We start from the raw sequence: 20,619 nt of genomic DNA on the forward strand, positions 1-20,619 counted from the left end.
CTCTAATAGCACCCGAGATATCACCAGATATATATTGGATTTTCCCCTGACCCTGAGTGTCCGGCCCCATGAGACGGTGGTTTTCTCGGCCATTGGTGGTCCGAGGTCGTTCCCGCTGCACAGATTCATGCGCCAGGGCCTCCTACAGACAATACACTTTGATTTCTTGCGCTATCTCTAATAGAACCCTAGATATCACCAGATATATATTGGGTTTTTCCCTGACCCTTACAGTCCGGCCCCATGAGACGGTGATTTTCTCGGTCCCTGGTGGTCCGAGGTCGTTCCCGCTGCACAGATTGATGCCTCAGGGCTTTCTGCAGACAATGCACTTTGATTTATTGCGCTATCTCTAATATCACCCGAGATATCACCAGATATATATTGGATTTTCCCCTGACCCTGAGTGTCCGGCCCTATGAGACTGTGGTTTTCTCGGCCGCTGGTGGTCCGAGGTCGTTCCCGCTGCACAGAATAATGCGCCAGGGCTTCCTGCAGACAATGCACTTTGATATATTGAGCTATCTCTAATAGCACCCGAGATATCACCAGATATATATTGGATTTTCCCCTGACCCTGAGTGTCCGGCCTTATGAGACTGTGGTTTTCTCGGCCGCTGGTGGTCCGAGGTCGTTCCCGCTGCTCAGAATAATGTTCCAGGGCTTCCTGCAGACAATGCACTTTGATTCATTGCGCTGTCTCTAATAGCAGCCGAGATATCACCAGATATATATTGGATTTTACCCTGACCCTTAGTATCCGGCGCCATGTGTCGGTGGTTTTCCCGGCCCTTGGTGGTCCGAGGTCGTTCCCGCTGCACAGATTTATGCGCCAGGGCCTCCTACGGACAATTCACTTTGGTTTATTGCGCTATCTCTAATAGCACCCGAGATATCACCGGATATATATTGGATTTTTACCCGACCCTGAGTGTCCGGCCCCATGAGACGGTGGTTTTCTCGGCCCCTGGTGGTCCGAGGTCGTTCCCGCTACACAGATTCATGCGCCAGGGCCTCCTGCAGATAATTCACTTTGGTTTATTGCCCTATCTCTAATAGCACCCGAGATATCACCAGATATATATTGGATTTTTCCCTGACCCTGAGTTTCCGGCCCCATGAGGCGGTGGTTTTCTCGGCCCCTGGTCGTCCGAGGTCGTTCCCGCTGCACATATTCATGCGCCAGGGCCTCCTACAGACAATGCACTTTGTTTTATTGCCCTATCTCTAATAGCACCCGAGATATCACCAGATATATATTGGATTTTTCCCTGACCCTGAGTTTCCGGCCCCATGAGACGGTGGTTTTCTCGGCCCCTGGTGGTCCGAGGTCGTGCCCGCTGCCCAGATTCATGCGCCGGGGCCTCCTACAGACAATGCACTTTGATTTATTGCGCTATCTGTAATAGCACCCGAGATATCACCAGATATATATCGGATTTTTCCCTGACCCTGAGTGTCCGGCCACATGAGACCGTGGTTTTCTCGGTCCCTGGTGGTCGTAGGTCGTTCCCGCTGCACAGATGCATGCGGCAGGGCCGCCTGCAGATAATTCTCTTTGGTTTATTGCGCTATCTCTAATAGCACCCGAGATATCACCAGATGTGTATTGGATTTTTCCCCGACCGTGAGTGTCCGGCCCCATGAGACTGTGGTTTTCGCGGCCCCTGGTGGTCCGAGGTCGTTCCCGCTGCACAGATTCATGCGCCATGGCCTCCTGCAGACAATGCACTTTGTTTTATTGCCCTATCTCTAATAGCACCCGAGATATCACCAGATATATATTGGATTTTTCCCTGACCCTGAGTTTCCGGCCCCATGAGACGGTGGTTTTCTCGGCCCCTGGTTGTCCGAGGTCTGTGTCGCTGCACAGATTCATTCGCCAGGGCCTCCTACAGACAATGCACTTTGTTTTATTGCCCTATCTCTAATAGCACCCGAGATATCACCAGATATATATTGGATTTTTCCCTGACCCTGAGTTTCCGGCCCCATGAGACGGTGGTTTTCTCGGCCCCTGGTTGTCCGAGGTCTGTGTCGCTGCACAGATTCATGCGACAGGGCCTCCCGCAGACAATGCACCTTGATTTATTGCGCAATCTCTAATAGCGCCCGAGATATCTCCAGATGTGTATTGGATTTTTCCTCGACCGTGAGTGTCCGGCCCCATGAGACGGTGGTTTTCTCGGCCACTGGTGGTCCGAGGTCGTTCCCGCTGCACAGATTCATGCGCCAGGGCCTCCTACAGACAATGCACGTTGGTTTATTGCGCTATCTGTAATAGCACCCGAGATATCACCAGATATATATTGGATTTTTGCTTGACCCTGTGTTCTCGGCCCCATGAGACTGTGGTTTTCGCGGCCCCTGGTGGTCCGAGGTCGTTCCCGCTGCATAGATTCATGCGCCAGGGCCTCCTGCAGACAATGCACTTTGATTTATTGCGCTATCTCTAATAGCACCCGTGATATCACCAGATATATATTGGATTTTCCCCTGACGCTGACATTCCGGCCCTATGAGACTGTGGTTTTCTCGGCCTCTGGTGGTCTGAGGTCGTTCCCGCTGCATAGATTCATGCGTCAGGGCTTCCTGCAGACAATGCACTTTGAATTATTGCGCTATCTCTAATAGCACCCGAGATATCACCAGATATATATTGGATTTTACTCTGACCCTTAGTATCCGGCCCCATGAGTCGGTGGTTTTCTCGGCCCCTGGTGGTCCGAGGTCGTTCCCGCTGCCCAGATTCATGCGCAGGGGCCTCCTACGGACAATGCACTTTGATTTATTGCGCTATCTCTAATAGCACCCGAGATATCACCAGATATATATTTGATTTTCCCCTGACCCTGAGTGTCCGGCCCTATGAGACTGTGGTTTTCTCGGCCGCTGGTGGTCCGAGGTCGTTCCCGCTGCACAGAATAATGCGCCAGGGCTTCCTGCAGACAATACACTTTGATTTATTGCGCAGTCTCTAATAGCAGCCGAGATATCACCAGATATATATTGGATTTTACCCTGACCCTTAGTATCCGGCGCCATGTGTCGGTGGTTTTCCCGGCCATTGGTGGTCCGAGGTCGTTCCCGCTGCACAGATTCATGCGCCAGGGCCTCCTACGGACAATTCACTTTGGTTTATTGCGCTATCTCTAACAGCACCCGAGATATCACCAGATATATATTGGATTTTACCCTGACCCTTAGTATCCGGCGCCACGAGTCGGTGATTTTCTCGGCCCCTGGTGGTCCGAGGTCGTTCCCGCTGCACAGATTCATGCGCACGGGCCTCATACCGACAATGCACTTTGATTTATTGCGCTATCTCTAATAGCACCCGAGATATCACCAGATATATATTGGATTTTACTCTGACCCTTAGTATCCGGCCCCATGAGTCGGTGGTTTTCTCGGCCCCTGGTGGTCCGAGGTCGTGCCCGCTGCCCAGATTCATGCGCAGGGGCCTCCTACGGACAATGCACTTTGATTTATTGCGCTGTCTCTAATAGCAGCCGAGATATCACCAGATATATATTGGATTTTACCCTGACCCTTAGTATCCGGCGCCATGTGTCGGTGGTTTTCCCGGCCCTTGGTGGTCCGAGGTCGTTCCCGCTGCACAGATTTATGCGCCAGGGCCTCCTACGGACAATTCACTCTGGTTTATTGCGCTATCTCTAATAGCACCCGAGATATCACCGGATATATATTGGATTTTTAGCCGACCCTGAGTGTCCGGCCCCATGAGACGGTGGTTTTCTCGGCCCCTGGTGGTCCGAGGTCGTTCCCGCTACACAGATTCATGCGCCAGGGCCTCCTGTGGATAATTCTCTTTGGTTTATTGCCCTATCTCTAATAGCACCCGAGATATCACCAGATATATATTGGATTTTTCCCTGACCCTGAGTTTCCGGCCCCATGAGGCGGTGGTTATCTCGGCCCCTGGTCGTCCGAGGTCGTTCCCGCTGCACAGATTCATTCGCCAGGGCCTCCTACAGACAATGCACTTTGTTTTATTGCCCTATCTCTAATAGCACCCGAGATATCACCAGATATATATTGGATTTTTCCCTGACCCTGAGTTTCCGGCCCCATGAGACGGTGGTTTTCTCGGCCCCTGGTGGTCCGAGGTCGTGCCCGCTGCCCAGATTCATGCGCCGGGGCCTCCTACAGACAATGCACTTTGATTTATTGCGCTATCTGTAATAGCACCCGAGATATCACCAGATATATATCGGATTTTTCCCCGACCCTGAGTGTCCGGCCACATGAGACCGTGGTTTTCTCGGTCCCTGGTGGTCGTAGGTCGTTCCCGCTGCACAGATGCATGCGTCTGGGCCGCCTGCAGATAATTCTCTTTGGTTTATTGCGCTATCTCTAATAGCACCCGAGATATCACCAGATGTGTATTGGATTTTTCCCCGACCGTGAGTGTCCGGCCCCATGAGACTGTGGTTTTCGCGGCCCCTGGTGGTCCGAGGTCGTTCCCGCTGCACAGATTCATGCGCCATGGCCTCCTGCAGATAATTCACTTTGGTTTATTGCGCTATCTCTAATAGCACCCGAGATATCACCAGATATATATCGGATTTTCCCCTGACGCTGACATTCCGGCCCTATGAGACTGTGGTTTTCTCGGCCCCTGGTGGTCCGAGGTCGTTCCCGCTGCACAGAATCATGCGCCAGGGCTTCCTGCAGACAATGCACCTTGATTTATTGCGCTATCTCTAATAGCGCCCGAGATATCTCCAGATGTGTATTGGATTTTTCCCCGACCGTGAGTGTCCGGCCCCATGAGACGGTGGTTTTCTCGGCCACTGGTAGTCCGAGGTCGTTCCCGCTGCACAGATTCATGCGCCAGGGCCTCCTACAGACAATGCACGTTGGTTTATTGCGCTATCTGTAACAGCACCCGAGATATCACCAGATATATATTGGATTTTTGCCTGACCCAGAGTTCTCGGCCCCATGAGACTGTGGTTTTCGCGGCCCCTGGTGGTCCGAGGTCGTTCCCGCTGCACACATTCATGCGCCAGGGCCTCCTGCAGACAACGCACTTTGATTTATTGCGCTATCTCTAACAGCACCCGAGATATCACCAGATATATATTGGATTTTACCCTGACCCTTAGTATCCGGCGCCACGAGTCGGTGATTTTCTCGGCCCCTGGTGGTCCGAGGTCGTTCCCGCTGCACAGATTCATGCGCACGGGCCTCATACCGACAATGCACTTTGATTTATTGCGCTATCTCTAATAGCACCCGAGATATCACCAGATATATATTGGATTTTACTCTGACCCTTAGTATCCGGCCCCATGAGTCGGTGGTTTTCTCGGCCCCTGGTGGTCCGAGGTCGTGCCCGCTGCCCAGATTCATGCGCAGGGGCCTCCTACGGACAATGCACTTTGATTTATTGCGCTATCTCTAATAGCACCCGAGATATCACCAGATATATATTTGATTTTCCCCTGACCCTGAGTGTCCGGCCCTATGAGACTGTGGTTTTCTCGGCCGCAGGTGGTCCGAGGTCGTTCCCGCTGCACAGAATAATGCGCCAGGGCTTCCTGCAGACAATGCACTTTGATTTATTGCGCAGTCTCTAATATCAGCCGAGATATCACCAGATATATATTGGATTTTACCCTGACCCTTAGTATCCGGCGCCATGTGTCGGTGGTTTTCCCGGCCCTTGGTGGTCCGAGGTCGTTCCCGCTGCACATATTCATGCGCCAGGGCCTCCTACGGACAATTCACTTTGGTTTATTGCGCTATCTCTAATAGCACCCGAGATATCACCGGATATATATTGGATTTTTACCCGACCCTGAGTGTCCGGCCCCATGAGACGGTGGTTTTCTCGGCCCCTGGTGGTCCGAGGTCGTTCCCGCTACACAGATTCATGCGCCAGGGCCTCCTGCAGATAATTCACTTTGGTTTATTGCCCTATCTCTAATAGCACCCGAGATATCACCAGATATATATTGGATTTTTCCCTGACCCTGAGTTTCCGGCCCCATGAGGCGGTGGTTTTCTCGGCCCCTGATCGTCCGAGGTCGTTCCCGCTGCACAGATTCATGCGCCAGGGCCTCCTACAGACATTGCACTTTGATTTATTGCGCTATCTCTAATAGCGCCCGAGATATCACCAGATGTGTATTGGATTTTTCCCCGACCGTGAGTGTCCGGCCCTATGAGACTGTGGTTTTCTCGGCCCCTGGTGGTCCGAGGTCGTTCCAGCTGCACAGAATCATGCGCAAGGGCCTCATACCGACAATGCACTTTGATTTATTGCGCTATCTCTAATAGCACCCGAGATATCACCAGATATATATTGGATTTTACTCTGACCCTTAGTATGCGACCCCATGAGTCGGTGGTTTTCTCGGCCCCTGGTGGTCCGAGGTCGTTCCCGCTGCCCAGATTCATGCGCAGGGGCCTCCTACGGACAATGCACTTTGATTTATTGCGCTATCTCTAATAGCAGCCGAGATATCACAAGATATATATTTGATTTTCCCCTGACCCTGAGTGTCCGGCCCTATGAGACTGTGGTTTTCTCGGCCGCTGGTGGTCCGAGGTCGTTCCCGCTGCACAGAATAATGCGCCAGGGCTTCCTGCAGACAATGCACTTTGATTTATTGCGCAGTCTCTAATAGCAGCCGAGATATCACCAGATATATATTGGATTTTACCCTGACCCTTAGTATCCGGCGCCATGTGTCGGTGGTTTTCCCGGCCCTTGGTGGTCCGAGGTCGTTCCCGCTGCACAGATTCATGCGCCAGGGCCTCCTACGGACAATTCACTTTGGTTTATTGCGCTATCTCTAATAGCACCCGAGATATCACCGGATATATATTGGATTTTTACCCGACCCTGAGTGTCCGGCCCCATGAGACGGTGGTTTTCTCGGCCCCTGGTGGTCCGAGGTCGTTCCCGCTACACAGATTCATGCGCCAGGGCCTCCAGCAGATAATTCACTTTGGTTTATTGCCCTATCTCTAATAGCACCCGAGATATCACCAGATATATATTGCATTTTTCCCTGACCCTGAGTTTCCGGCCCCGTGAGGCGGTGGTTTTCTCGGCCCCTGGTCGTCCGAGGTCGTTCCCGCTGCACAGATTCATGCGCCAGGGCCTCCGACAGACAATGCACTTTGATTTATTGCGCTATCTCTAATAGCACCGGAGATATCATCAGATACATCCTGGGTATTTACATGACCTTGGGTGTCCGGCGCCATGTGTCGGTGGTTTTCTCGGCCCCTGGTGGTCCGAGGTCGTTCCCGCTGCACAGAATCATGCGCCAGGGCTTCCTGCAGACATTGCATTTTGATTTATTGCGCTATCTCTAATAGCGCCCGAGATATCACCAGATGTGTATTGGATTTTTCCCCGACCGTGAGTGTCCGGCCCCATGAGACGGTGGTTTTCTCGGCCCCTGGTGGTCCGAGGTCCTTCCCGCTGCACAAATTCATGCGCCAGGGCCTGCTACAGACAATGCACTTTGATTTATTGCGCTATCTCTAATAGCACCCGAGATATCACCAGATATATATTGGATTTTCCCCTGACCCTGAGTGTCCGGCCACATGAGACGGTGGTTTTCTCGGCCCCTGGTGGTCCGAGGTCGTTCCCACTGCACAGAATCATGCGCCAGGGCTTCCTGCAGACATTGCACTTTGATTTATTGCGCTATCTCTAATAGCGCCCGAGATATCACCAGATGTGTATTGGATTTTTCCCCGACCGTGAGTGTCCGGCCCCATGAGACGGTGGTTTTCTCGGCCCCTGGTGGTCCGAGGTCCTTCCCGCTGCACAAATTCATGCGCCAGGGCCTCCTACAGACAATGCACTTTGATTTATTGCGCTATCTCTAATAGCACCCGAGATATCACCAGATATATATTGGATTTTCCCCTGACCCTGAGTGTCCGGCCACATGAGACGGTGGTTTTCTCGGCCCCTGGTGGTCCGAGGTCGTTCCCGCTGGCCAGATTCATGCGCCAGGGCCTCCTACAGACAATCCACTTTGATTTATTGCGCTATCTCTAATAGCACCCGAGATATCACCAGATATATATTGGATTTTTCCCTGACCCTGAGTGTCCGGCCCCATGTGACGGTGGTTTTCTCGGCCCCTGGTGGTCCGAGGTCGTTCCCGCTGCAAAGATGCATGCGCCAGTGCCTCCTACAGGCAATGCACTTTGATTTATTGCGCTATCTCTAATAGCACCCGTGATATCACCAGATATATATTGGATTTTGCCCTGACCCTGAGTGTCCGGCCCCATGAGACGGTGGTTTTCTCGGCCCCTAGTGGTCCGAGGTCGTTCCTGCTGCACAGATTCATTCGCCAGTGCCCCCTACAGACAATGCACTTTGATTTATTGCGCTATCTCTAATAGAACCCTAGATATCACCAGATATATATTGGGTTTTTCCCTGACCCTTACAGTTCGGCCCCATGAGACGGTGGTTTTCTCGGCCACTGGTGGTCCGAGGTCCTTCCCGCTGCACAGATTCATGCGCCAGGGCCTCCTACAGACAATGCACGTTGGTTTATTGCGCTATCTGCAATAGCACCCGAGATATCACCAGATATATATTTGATTTTCCCCTGACCCTGAGTGTCCGGCCCTATGAGACTGTGGTTTTCTCGGCCGCTGGTGGTCCGAGGTCGTTCCCGCTGCACAGAATAAAGCGCCAGGGCTTCCTGCAGATAATTCACTTTGGTTTATTGCTCTATCTCTAATAGCACCCGAGATATCACCAGATATATATTGGATTTTTCCCTGACCCTGAGTTTCCGGCCCCGTGAGGCGGTGGTTTTCTCGGCCCCTGGTCGTCCGAGGTCGTTCCCGCTGCACAGATTCATGCGCCAGGGCCTCCTACGGACAATTCACTTTGGTTTATTGCGCTATCTCTAATAGCACCCGAGATATCACCGGATATATATTGGATTTTTACCCGACCCTGAGTGTCCGGCCCCATGAGACGGTGGTTTTCTCGGCCCCTGGTGGTCCGAGGTCGTTCCCGCTACACAGATTCATGCGCCAGGGCATCCTGCAGATAATTCACTTTGGTTTATTGCTCTATCTCTAATAGCACCCGAGATATCACCAGATATATATTGGATTTTCCCCTGACGCTGACAGTCCGGCCCTATGAGACTGTGGTTTTCTCGGCCCCTGGTGGTCCGAGGTCGTTCCCGCTGCACAGAATCATGCGCCAGGGCTTCCTGCAGACAATGCACCTTGATTTATTGCGCTATCTCTAATAGCACCCGAGATATCATCAGATACATCCTGGGTATTTACATGACCTTGGGTGTCCGGCGCAATGTGTCGGTTGTTTTCTCGGCCCCTGGTGGTCCGAGGTCGTTCCCGCTGCACAGATTCGTGCGCCAGGGCCACCTACAGACAATGCACTTTGATTTATTGCGCTATCTGTAATAGCAGCCGAGATATCACCAGATATATATTGGATTTTTCCCTGACCCTGAGTGTCCGGCCCCATGAGACGGTGGTTTTCTCGGCCCCTGGTGGTCCGAGGTCGTTCCCGCTGCACAGATTCATGCGCCATGGCCTCCTACAGACAATTCTCTTTGATTTATTTCGCTATCTGTAATAGCACCCGAGATATCACCGGATATATATAGGATTTTTCCCTGACCCTGAGTGTCCGGCCCCATGAGACGGTGGTTTTCTCGGCCCCTAGTGGTCCGAGGTCGTTCCTGCTGCACAGATTCATTTGCCAGTGCCTCCTACAGACAATGCACTTTGATTTATTGCGCTATCTCTAATAGCACCCTAGATATCACCAGATATATATTGGGTTTTTCCCTGACCCTTACAGTCCGGCCCCATGAGACGGTGATTTTCTCGGTCCCTGGTGGTCCGAGGTCGTTCCCGCTGCACAGATTCATGCGTCAGGGCTTCCTGCAGACTATGCACTTTGATTTATTGCGCTATCTCTAATAGCACCCGAGATATCACCAGATATATATTGGATTTTCCCCTGACCCTGAGTGTCCGGCCACATGAGACGGTGGTTTTCTCGGCCACTGGTGGTCCGAGGTCGTTCCCGCTGGCCAGATTCATGCGCCAGGGCCTCCTACAGACAATGCACTTTGATTTATTGCGCTATCTCTAATAGCACCCGAGATATCACCAGATATATATTGGATTTTTCCCTGACCATGACAGTCCGGCCCCATGAGACGGTGGTTTCATCGGCCCCTGGTGGTCGGAGGTCGTTCCCGCTGCACAGATGCATGCGCCAGGGCCGCCTGCAGATAATTCACTTTGGTTTATTGCGCTATCTCTAATAGCACCCGAGATATCACCAGATATATATTGGATTTCCCCCTGACCCTGAGTGTCCGGCCACATGAGACGGTGGTTTTCTCGGCCCCTGGTGGTCCGAGGTCGTTCCCGCTTCACAGATTCATGCGCCAGGGCCTCCCACCGACAATTCTCTTTGATTTATTTCGCTATCTGTAATAGCACCCGAGATATCACCGGATATATATAGGATTTTTCCCTGACCCTGAGTGTCCGGCCCCATGTGTCGGTGGTTTTCTCGGCCCCTGGTTGTCCGAGGTCTGTGCAGCGGCACAGATTCATGCACCAGGGCCTCCCGCAGACAAAGCACTTTGGTTTATTGCGCTATCTGTAATAGCACCCGAGATATCACCAGATATATATTGGATTTTTGCCTGACCCTGAGTTCTCGGCCCCATGAGACTGTGGTTTTCGCGGCCCCTGGTGGTCCGAGGTCGTTCCCGCTGCACAGATTCATGCGTCAGGGCTTCCTGCAGACAATGCACTTTGATTTATTGCGCTAACTCTAATAGCACCCGAGATATCACCAGATATATATTGGATTTTCCCATGAACCTGAGTGTCCGGCCACATGAGACGGTGGTCTTCTCGGCCCCTGGTGGTCCGAGGTCGTTCCCGCTGGCCAGATTCATGCGCCAGGGCCTCCTACAGACAATCCACTTTGATTTATTGCGCTATCTCTAATAGCACCCGAGATATCACCAGATATATATTGGATTTTGCCCTGACCCTGAGTGTCCGGCCCCATGAGACGGTGGTTTTCTCGGCCCCTAGTGGTCCGAGGTCGTTCCTGCTGCACAGATTCATTCGCCAGTGCCCCCTACAGACAATGCACTTTGATTTATTGCGCTATCTCTAATAGAACCCTAGATATCACCAGATATATATTGGGTTTTTCCCTGACCCTTACAGTTCGGCCCCATGAGACGGTGATTTTCTCGGTCCCTGGTGGTCCGAGGTCGTTCCCGCTGCACGGATTCATGCGTCAGGGCTTCCTGCAGACAATGCACTTTGATTTATTGCGCTATCTCTAATAGCACCCGAGATATCACCAGATATATATTTGATTTTCCCTTGACCCTGACTGTCCGGCACAAGAGACTGGTTTTCTCGGCCCCTGGTGGTCCGAGGTCGTTCCCGCTGCACAGATTCATGCGCCAGGTCCTCCTACAGACAATTCTCTTTGATTTATTTCGCTATCTGTAATAGCACCCGAGATATCACCCGATATATATAGGATTTTTCCCTGACCCTGAGTGTCCGGCCCCATGAGACGGTGGTTTTCTCGGCCCCTGGTGGTCCGAGGTCGTTCCCGCTGCACGGATTCATGCGCCATGGCCTCCTGCAGATAATTCACTTTGGTTTATTGCGCTATCTCTAATAGCACCCGAGATATCACCAGATATATATTGGATTTTCCCCTGAGCAAGAGTGTCCGGCCCCATGAGACTGTGGTTTTCTCGGCCTCTGGTGATCCGAGGTCGATCCCGCTGCACAGATTCATGCGCCAGGGACTCCTACAGACAATGCACATTGATTTATTGCGCTATCTGTAATAGCACCCGAGATATCATCAGATATATATTGGATTTTTCCCTGACCCTGAGTGTCCGGCCCCATGAGACGGTGGTTTTCTCGGCCCCTGGTGGTCCGAGGTCGTTCCCGCTGCCCAGATTCATGCGCCAGGGCCTCCTACAGACAATGCACTTTGATTTATTGCGCTATCTGTAATAGCACCCGAGATATCACCAGATATATATTGGATTTTTCCCTGACCCTGAGTGTCCGGCCCCATGAGACCGTGGTTTTCTCGGCCCCTGGTGGTCCGAGGTCGTTCCCGCTGCACAGATTCATGCGCCAGGGCCTCCTGCAGATAATTCACTTTGGTTTCTTGCCCTATCTCTAATAGAACCCGAGATATCACCAGATATATATTGGATTTTTCCCTGACCCTGAGTTTCCGGCCCCATGAGACGGTGGTTTTCTCGGCCCCTGGTCGTCCGACGTCGTTCCCTCTGCACAGATTCATGCGCCAGGGCCTCCTGCAGATAATTCACTTTGGTTTATTGCGCTATCTCTAATAGCAGCCGAGATATCACCAGATATATATTGGATTTTCCCCTGACCCTGAGTGTCCGGCCCCATGAGATGGTGGTTTTCTCGGCCCCTGGTGGTCCGAGGTCGTTCCCGCTGCCCAGATTCATGCGCCAGGACCGCCTGCAGATAATTCACTTTGGTTTATTGCGCTATCTCTAATAGCACCCGAGATATCACCAGATATATATTGGATTTTCCCCTGACCCTGAGTTCTCGGACCCATGAGACTGTGGTTTTCGCGGCCCCTGGTGGTCCGAGGTCGTTCCCGCTGCACAGATTCATGCGTCAGGGCTTCCTGCAGACAATGCACTTTGATTTATTGCGCTATCTCTAATAGCACCGGAGATATCATCAGATACATCCTGGGTATTTACATGTCCTTGGGTGTCCGGCGCCATGTGTCGGTGGTTTTCTCGACCCCTAGTGGTCCGAGGTCGTTCCTGCTGCACAGATTCATTCGCCAGTGCCTCCTACAGACAATGCACTTTGATTTATTGCGCTATCTGTAATAGCACCCGAGATATCACCAGATATATCCTGGATTTTTACATGACCTTGGGTGACGGATTCCGAATATCTGTAATTTACTCGGCCCCTGGTGGTCCGAGGTCGTTCCTGCTGCACAGATTCATTCGCCAATGCCTCCTACAGACAATGCACTTTGATTTATTGCGCTATCTCTAATACCACCCTAGATATCACCAGATATATATTGGGTTTTTCCATGACCCTTACAGTCCGGCCCCATGAGGCGGTGATTTTCTCGGCCCCTGGTGGTCCGAGGTCGTTCCCGCTGCACAGAATCATGCGCCAGGGCTTCCTACAGATAATTCACTTTGGTTTATTGCGCTATCTCTAATTACACCCGAGATATCACCAGATATATATTGGATTTTTCCCTGACCCTGAGTGTCCGGCCCCATGTGTCGGTGGTTTTCTCGGCCGCTGGTGATTCGAGGTCGTTCCTGCTGCACAGATTCATTCGCCAGTGCCCCCGACGGACAATGCACTTTGATTTATTGCGCTATCTGTAATAGCACCCGAGATATCACCAGATATATCCTGGATTTTTACATGACCTTGGGTGACGGATTCCGAATATCTGTAATTTACTCGGCCCCTGGTGGTCCGAGGTCGTTCCCGCTGCACAGATTCATGCGCCAGGGCCTCCTGGAGATAATTCAATTTGGTTAATTGCGCTATCTCTAATAGCACCCGAGATATCATCAGATACATCCTGGGTATTTACATGACCTTGGGTGTCCGGCTCCATGTGTCGGTGGTTTTCTCGGCCCCTGGTGGTCGGAGGACGTTCCCGTTGCACAGATGCATGCGCGAGGGCAGCCTGCAGATAATTCGCTTTGGTTTATTGCGCTATCTGTAATAGCACCCGAGATATCACCAGATATATATTGGATTTTTCCCTGACCATGACAGTCCGGCCCCATGAGACGGTGGTTTTATCGGCCCCTGGTTGTCCGAGGTCGTTCCCGCTGAACAGATTCATGCGCCAGGGCCTCCTGCAGATAATTCACTTTGGTTTATTGCGCTATCTCTAATAGCACCCGAGATATCACCAGATATATATTGGATTTTTCCCTGACCATGACAGTCCGGCCCCATGAGACGGTGGTTTTATCGGCCCCTGGTTGTCCGAGGTCGTTCCCGCTGAACAGATTCATGCGCCAGGGCCTCATGCAGATAATTCACTTTGGTTTATTGCGCTATCTCTAATAGCACCCGAGATATCACCAGATATATATTGGATTTTCCCCTGACCCTGACTGTCCGTCCCCATGAGACGGTGGTCTTCTCGGCCCCTGGTGGTCCGAGGTCGTTCCTGCTGCCCAGATTCATGCGCCAGGGCCTCCTACAGACAATGCACTTTGGTTTATTGCGCTATCTGTAATAGCACCCGAGATATCACCAGATATATGCTGGATTATCACATGACCTTGGGTGACGGATTCCGAATATCTGTAATTTTCTCGGCCCCTGGTGGTCCGAGGTCGATCCTGCTGCTCAGATTCATTCGCCAGTGCCTCCTACAGGCAATGCACTTTGATTTATTGCGCTATCTCTAATAGCACCCGAGATATCACCAGATATATATTGGATTTTTCCCTGCCCCTTAGTATCCGGCCCCATGAGTCGGTGGTTTTCTCGGCCCCTGGTGGTCCCAGGTCGTTTCCGCTGCACAGATTCATGCGCCAGGGCCTCCTACAGGCAATGCACTTTGATTTATTGCGCTATCTGTAATAGCACCCGAGATATCAGCAGATATATATTGGATTTTTCCCTGACCCTACAGGCCGGCGCCATGTGTCGGTGGTTTTCTCGGCCCCTGGTGGTCCGAGGTCGTTCCCGCTGCACAGATTCTTACGCCAGGGCCTCCTGCAGGCAATGCACTTTGATTTATTGCGCTATCTCTAATAGCACCCGAGATATCACCAGATATATATTGGATTTTCCCCTGACCATGCGTGTCCGGCCCCATGAGACGGGGGTTTTCTCGGCCCCTGGTGGTCCGAGGTCGTTCCCGCTGCCTAGATTCATGCGCCAGGGCCTCCTACATACAATGCACTTTGATTTATTGCGCTATCTGTAATAGCAACCGAGATATCACCAGATATATATTGGATTTTTCCCTTACCCTGAGTGTCCGGCCCCATGAGACGGTGGTTTTCTCGACCCCTAGTGGTCCGAGGTCGTTCCTGCTGCACAGATTCATTCGCAAGTGCCCCCTACGGACAATGCACTTTGATTTATTGCGCTATCTGTAATAGCACCCGAGATATCACCAGATATATCCTGGATTTTTACATGACCTTGGGTGACGGATTCCGAATATCTGTAATTTACTCGGCCCCTGGTGGTCCGAGGTCGTTCCTGCTGCACAGATTCATTCGCCAATGCCTCCTACAGACAATGCACTTTGATTTATTGCGCTATCTCTAAGAGCACCCTCGATATCACCAGATATATATTGGGTTTTTCCATGACCCTTACAGTCCGGCCCCATGAGGCGGTGATTTTCTCGGCCCCTGGTTGTCCGAGGTCGTTGCCGCTGCACAGATTCATGCGCCAGGGCCTCCTACAGATAATGCACTTTGGTTTATTGCGCTATCTGTAATAGCACCCGAGATATCACCAGATATATATTGGATTTTTCACTGACCCTGACAGTCCGGCCCCATGAAACGGAGGTTTTCTCGGCCCCTGGTGGTACGAGGTCGTTCCCGCTGCACAGATTCATGCGCCAGGGCCTCCTGGAGATAATTCAATTTGGTTAATTGCGCTATCTCTAATAGCACCCGAGATATCATCAGATACATCCTGGGTATTTACATGACCTTGGGTGTCCGGCGCCATGTGTCGGTGGCTTTCTCGGCCCCTGGTGGTCGGAGGTCGTACCCGTTGCACAGATGCATGCGCCAGGGCCGCCTGCAGATAATTCGCTTTGGTTTATTGCGCTATCTGTAATAGCACCCGAGATATCACCAGATATATATTGGATTTTTCCCTGACCATGACAGTCCTGCCCCATGAGACGGTGGTTTTATCGGCCCCTGGTTGTCCGAGGTCGTTCCCGCTGAACAGATTCATGCGCCAGGGCCTCCTGCAGATAATTCACTTTGGTTTATTGCGCTATCTCTAATAGCACCCGAGATATCACCAGATATATATTGGATTTTCCCCTGACCATGCGTGTCCGGCCCCATGAGACGGTGGTTTTATCGGCCCCTGGTTGTCCGACGTCGTTCCCGCTGAACAGATTCATGCGCCAGGGCCTCCTGCAGATAATTCACTTTGGTTTATTGCGCTATCTGTAATGGCACCCGAGATATCACCAGATATATATTGGATTTTCCCCTGACCAAGAGTGTCCGGCCCCATGAGACTGTGGTTTTCTCGGCCTCTGGCGGTCCGAGGTCGTTCCCGCTGCACAGATTCATGCGCCAGGGCTTCCTGCAGACAATGCACTTTGGTTTATTGCGCTATCTCTAATAGCACCCGAGATATCACCAGATATATATTGGATTTTCCCCTGACCCTGACTGTCCGTCCCCATGAGACGGTGGTCTTCTCGGCCCCTGGTGGTCCGAGGTCGTTCCTGCTGCCCAGATTCATGCGCCAGGGCCTCCTACAGACAATACACTTTGATTTATTGCGCTATCTGTAATAGCTCCCGAGATATCACCAGATATATGCTGGATTTTTACATGACCTTGGGTGACGGATTCCGAATATCTGTAATTTTCTCGGCCACTGGTGGTCCGAGGTCGTTCCTGCGGCACAGATTCATTCGCCAGTGCCTCCTACAGACAATGCACTTTGATTTATTGCGCTATCTGTAATAGCACCCGAGATATCACCAGATATATGCTGGATTATCACATGAGCTTGGGTGACGGATTCCGAATATCTGTAATTTTCTCGGCCCCTGGTGGTCCGAGGTCGTTCCTGCTGCACAGAATCATGCGCCAGGGCTTCCTGCAGACAATGCACTTTGGTTTATTGCGCTATCTCTAATAGCACCCGAGATATCACCAGATATATATTGGATTTTTCCCTGACCCTTACAGTCCGTTGCCATGTGTCGGTGGTTTTCTCGGCCCCTGGTGGTCCGAGGTCGTTCCCGCTGCACAGATTCATACGCCAGGGCCTCCTGCAGGCAATGCACTTTGATTTATTGCGCTATCTCTAATAGCACCCGAGATATCAGCAGATATATATTGGATTTTCCCCTGACCATGCGTGTCCGGCCCCATGAGACGGTGGTGTTCTCGGCCCCTGGTGGTCCGAGGTCGTTCCCGCTGCCTAGATTCATGCGCCAGGGCCTCCTACAAACAATGCACTTTGATTTATTGCGTTATCTGTAATAGCAACCGAGATATCACCAGATATATATTGGATTTTTCCCTGACCCTGAGTGTCCGGCCCCATGAGACGGTGGTTTTCTCGACCCCTAGAGGTCCGAGGTCGTTCCTGCTGCACAGATTCATTCGCCAGTGCCTCCTACAGACAATGCAATTTGATTTATTGCGCTATCTGTAATAGCACCCGAGATATCACCAGATATATCCTGGATTTTTACATGACCTTGGGTGACGGATTCCGAATATCTGTAATTTACTCGGCCCCTGGTGGTCCGAGGTCGTTCCTGCTGCACAGATTCATTCGCCAATGCCTCCTACAGACAATGCACTTTGATTTATTGCGCTATCTCTAATAGCACCCTAGATATCACCAGATATATATTGGGTTTTTCCATGACCCTTACAGTCCGGCCCCATGAGGCGGTGATTTTCTCGGCCCCTGGTGGTCCGAGGTCGTTCCCGCTGCACAGAATCATGCGCCAGGGCTTCCTGCAGACAATGCACTTTGGTTTATTGCGCTATCTCTAATAGCACCCGAGATATCACCAGATATATATTGGATTTTTCCCTGACCATGACAGTCCGGCCCCATGAGACGGTGGTTTTATCGGCCCCTGGTTGTCCGAGGTCGTTCCCGCTGAACAGATTCATGCGCCAGGGCCTCCTGCAGATAATTCACTTTGGTTTATTGCGCTATCTCTAATAACACCCGAGATATCACCAGATGTATATTGGATTTTTCCCTGACCCTGAGTGTCCGGTCCCATGTGTCGGTGGTTTTCTCGGCCGCTGGTGATCCGAGGTCGTTCCCGCTGCCCAGATTCATGCGCCAGGGCCTCCTACAGACAATGCACTTTGATTTATTGCGCTATCTGTAATAGCACCCGAGATATCAGCAGATATATATTGGATTTTTCCCTGACCCAGAGTGTCCGGCCCCATGAGACGGTGGTTTTCTCGTCACCTGGTTGTCCGAGGTCGTTGCCGCTGCACAGATTCATGCGCCAGGGCCTCCTACAGATAATGCACTTTGGTTTATTGCGCTATCTGTAATAGTACCCGAGATATCACCAGATATATATTGGATTTTTCACTGACCCTGACAGTCCGGCCCCATGAAACGGAGGTTTTCTCGGCCCCTGGTGGTACGAGGTCGTTCCCGCTGCACAGATTCATGCGCCAGGGCCTCCTGGAGATAATTCAATTTGGTTAATTGCGCTATCTGTAATAGCACCCGAGATATCACCAGATATATATTGGATTTTTCCCTGACCATGACAGTCCTGCCCCATGAGACGGTGGTTTTATCGGCCCCTGGTTGTCCGAGGTCGTTCCCGCTGAACAGATTCATGCGCCAGGGCCTCCTGCAGATAATTCACTTTGGTTTATTGCGCTATCTCTAATAGCACCCGAGATATCACCAGATATATATTGGATTTTCCCCTGACCATGCGTGTCCGGCCCCATGAGACGGTGGTTTTATCGGCCCCTGGTTGTCCGACGTCGTTCCCGCTGAACAGATTCATGCGCCAGGGCCTCCTGCAGATAATTCACTTTGGTTTATTGCGCTATCTGTAATGGCACCCGAGATATCACCAGATATATATTGGATTTTCCCCTGACCAAGAGTGTCCGGCCCCATGAGACTGTGGTTTTCTCGGCCTCTGGCGGTCCGAGGTCGTTCCCGCTGCACAGATTCATGCGCCAGGGCTTCCTGCAGACAATGAACTTTGGTTTATTGCGCTATCTCTAATAGCACCCGAGATATCACCAGATATATATTGGATTTTCCCCTGACCCTGACTGTCCGTCCCCATGAGACGGTGGTCTTCTCGGCCCCTGGTGGTCCGAGGTCGTTCCTGCTGCCCAGATTCATGCGCCAGGGCCTCCTACAGACAATACACTTTGATTTATTGCGCTATCTGTAATAGCTCCCGAGATATCACCAGATATATGCTGGATTTTTACATGACCTTGGGTGACGGATTCCGAATATCTGTAATTTTCTCGGCCACTGGTGGTCCGAGGTCGTTCCTGCGGCACAGATTCATTCGCCAGTGCCTCCTACAGACAATGCACTTTGATTTATTGCGCTATCTGTAATAGCACCCGAGATATCACCAGATATATGCTGGATTATCACATGAGCTTGGGTGACGGATTCCGAATATCTGTAATTTTCTCGGCCCCTGGTGGTCCGAGGTCGTTCCTGCGGCACAGATTCATTCGCCAGTGCCTCCTACAGACAATGCACTTTGATTTATTGCGCTATCTGTAATAGCACCCGAGATATCACCAGATATATGCTGGATTATCACATGAGCTTGGGTGACGGATTCCGAATATCTGTAATTTTCTCGGCCCCTGGTGGTCCGAGGTCGTTCCTGCTGCACAGAATCATGCGCCAGGGCTTCCTGCAGACAATGCACTTTGGTTTATTGCGCTATCTCTAATAGCACCCGAGATATCACCAGATATATATTGGATTTTTCCCTGACCCTTACAGTCCGTTGCCATGTGTCGGTGGTTTTCTCGGCCCCTGGTGGTCCGAGGTCGTTCCCGCTGCACAGATTCATACGCCAGGGCCTCCTGCAGGCAATGCACTTTGATTTATTGCGCTATCTCTAATAGCACCCGAGATATCAGCAGATATATATTGGATTTTCCCCTGACCATGCGTGTCCGGCCCCATGAGACGGTGGTTTTCTCGGCCCCTGGTGGTCCGAGGTCGTTCCCGCTGCCTAGATTCATGCGCCAGGGCCTCCTACAAACAATGCACTTTGATTTATTGCGTTATCTGTAATAGCAACCGAGATATCACCAGATATATATTGGATTTTTCCCTGACCCTGAGTGTCCGGCCCCATGAGACGGTGGTTTTCTCGACCCCTAGAGGTCCGAGGTCGTTCCTGCTGCACAGATTCATTCGCCAGTGCCTCCTACAGACAATGCAATTTGATTTATTGCGCTATCTGTAATAGCACCCGAGATATCACCAGATATATCCTGGATTTTTACATGACCTTGGGTGACGGATTCCGAATATCTGTAATTTACTCGGCCCCTGGTGGTCCGAGGTCGTTCCTGCTGCACAGATTCATTCGCCAATGCCTCCTACAGACAATGCACTTTGATATATCGCGCTATCTCTAATAGCACCCGAGATATCATCAGATACATCCTGGATTTTTACATGACCTTGGGTGTCCGGCACCATGTGTCGGTGGTTTTCTCGGCCACTGGTGGTCCGAGGTCGTTCCCGCTGCACAGATTCATGCGCCAGGGCCTCCGGCAG

This window comes from Nomia melanderi, unplaced genomic scaffold (assembly GCF_051020985.1).
Source record: "Nomia melanderi isolate GNS246 unplaced genomic scaffold, iyNomMela1 scaffold0114, whole genome shotgun sequence".
NCBI lineage: Eukaryota > Metazoa > Arthropoda > Insecta > Hymenoptera > Halictidae > Nomia > Nomia melanderi.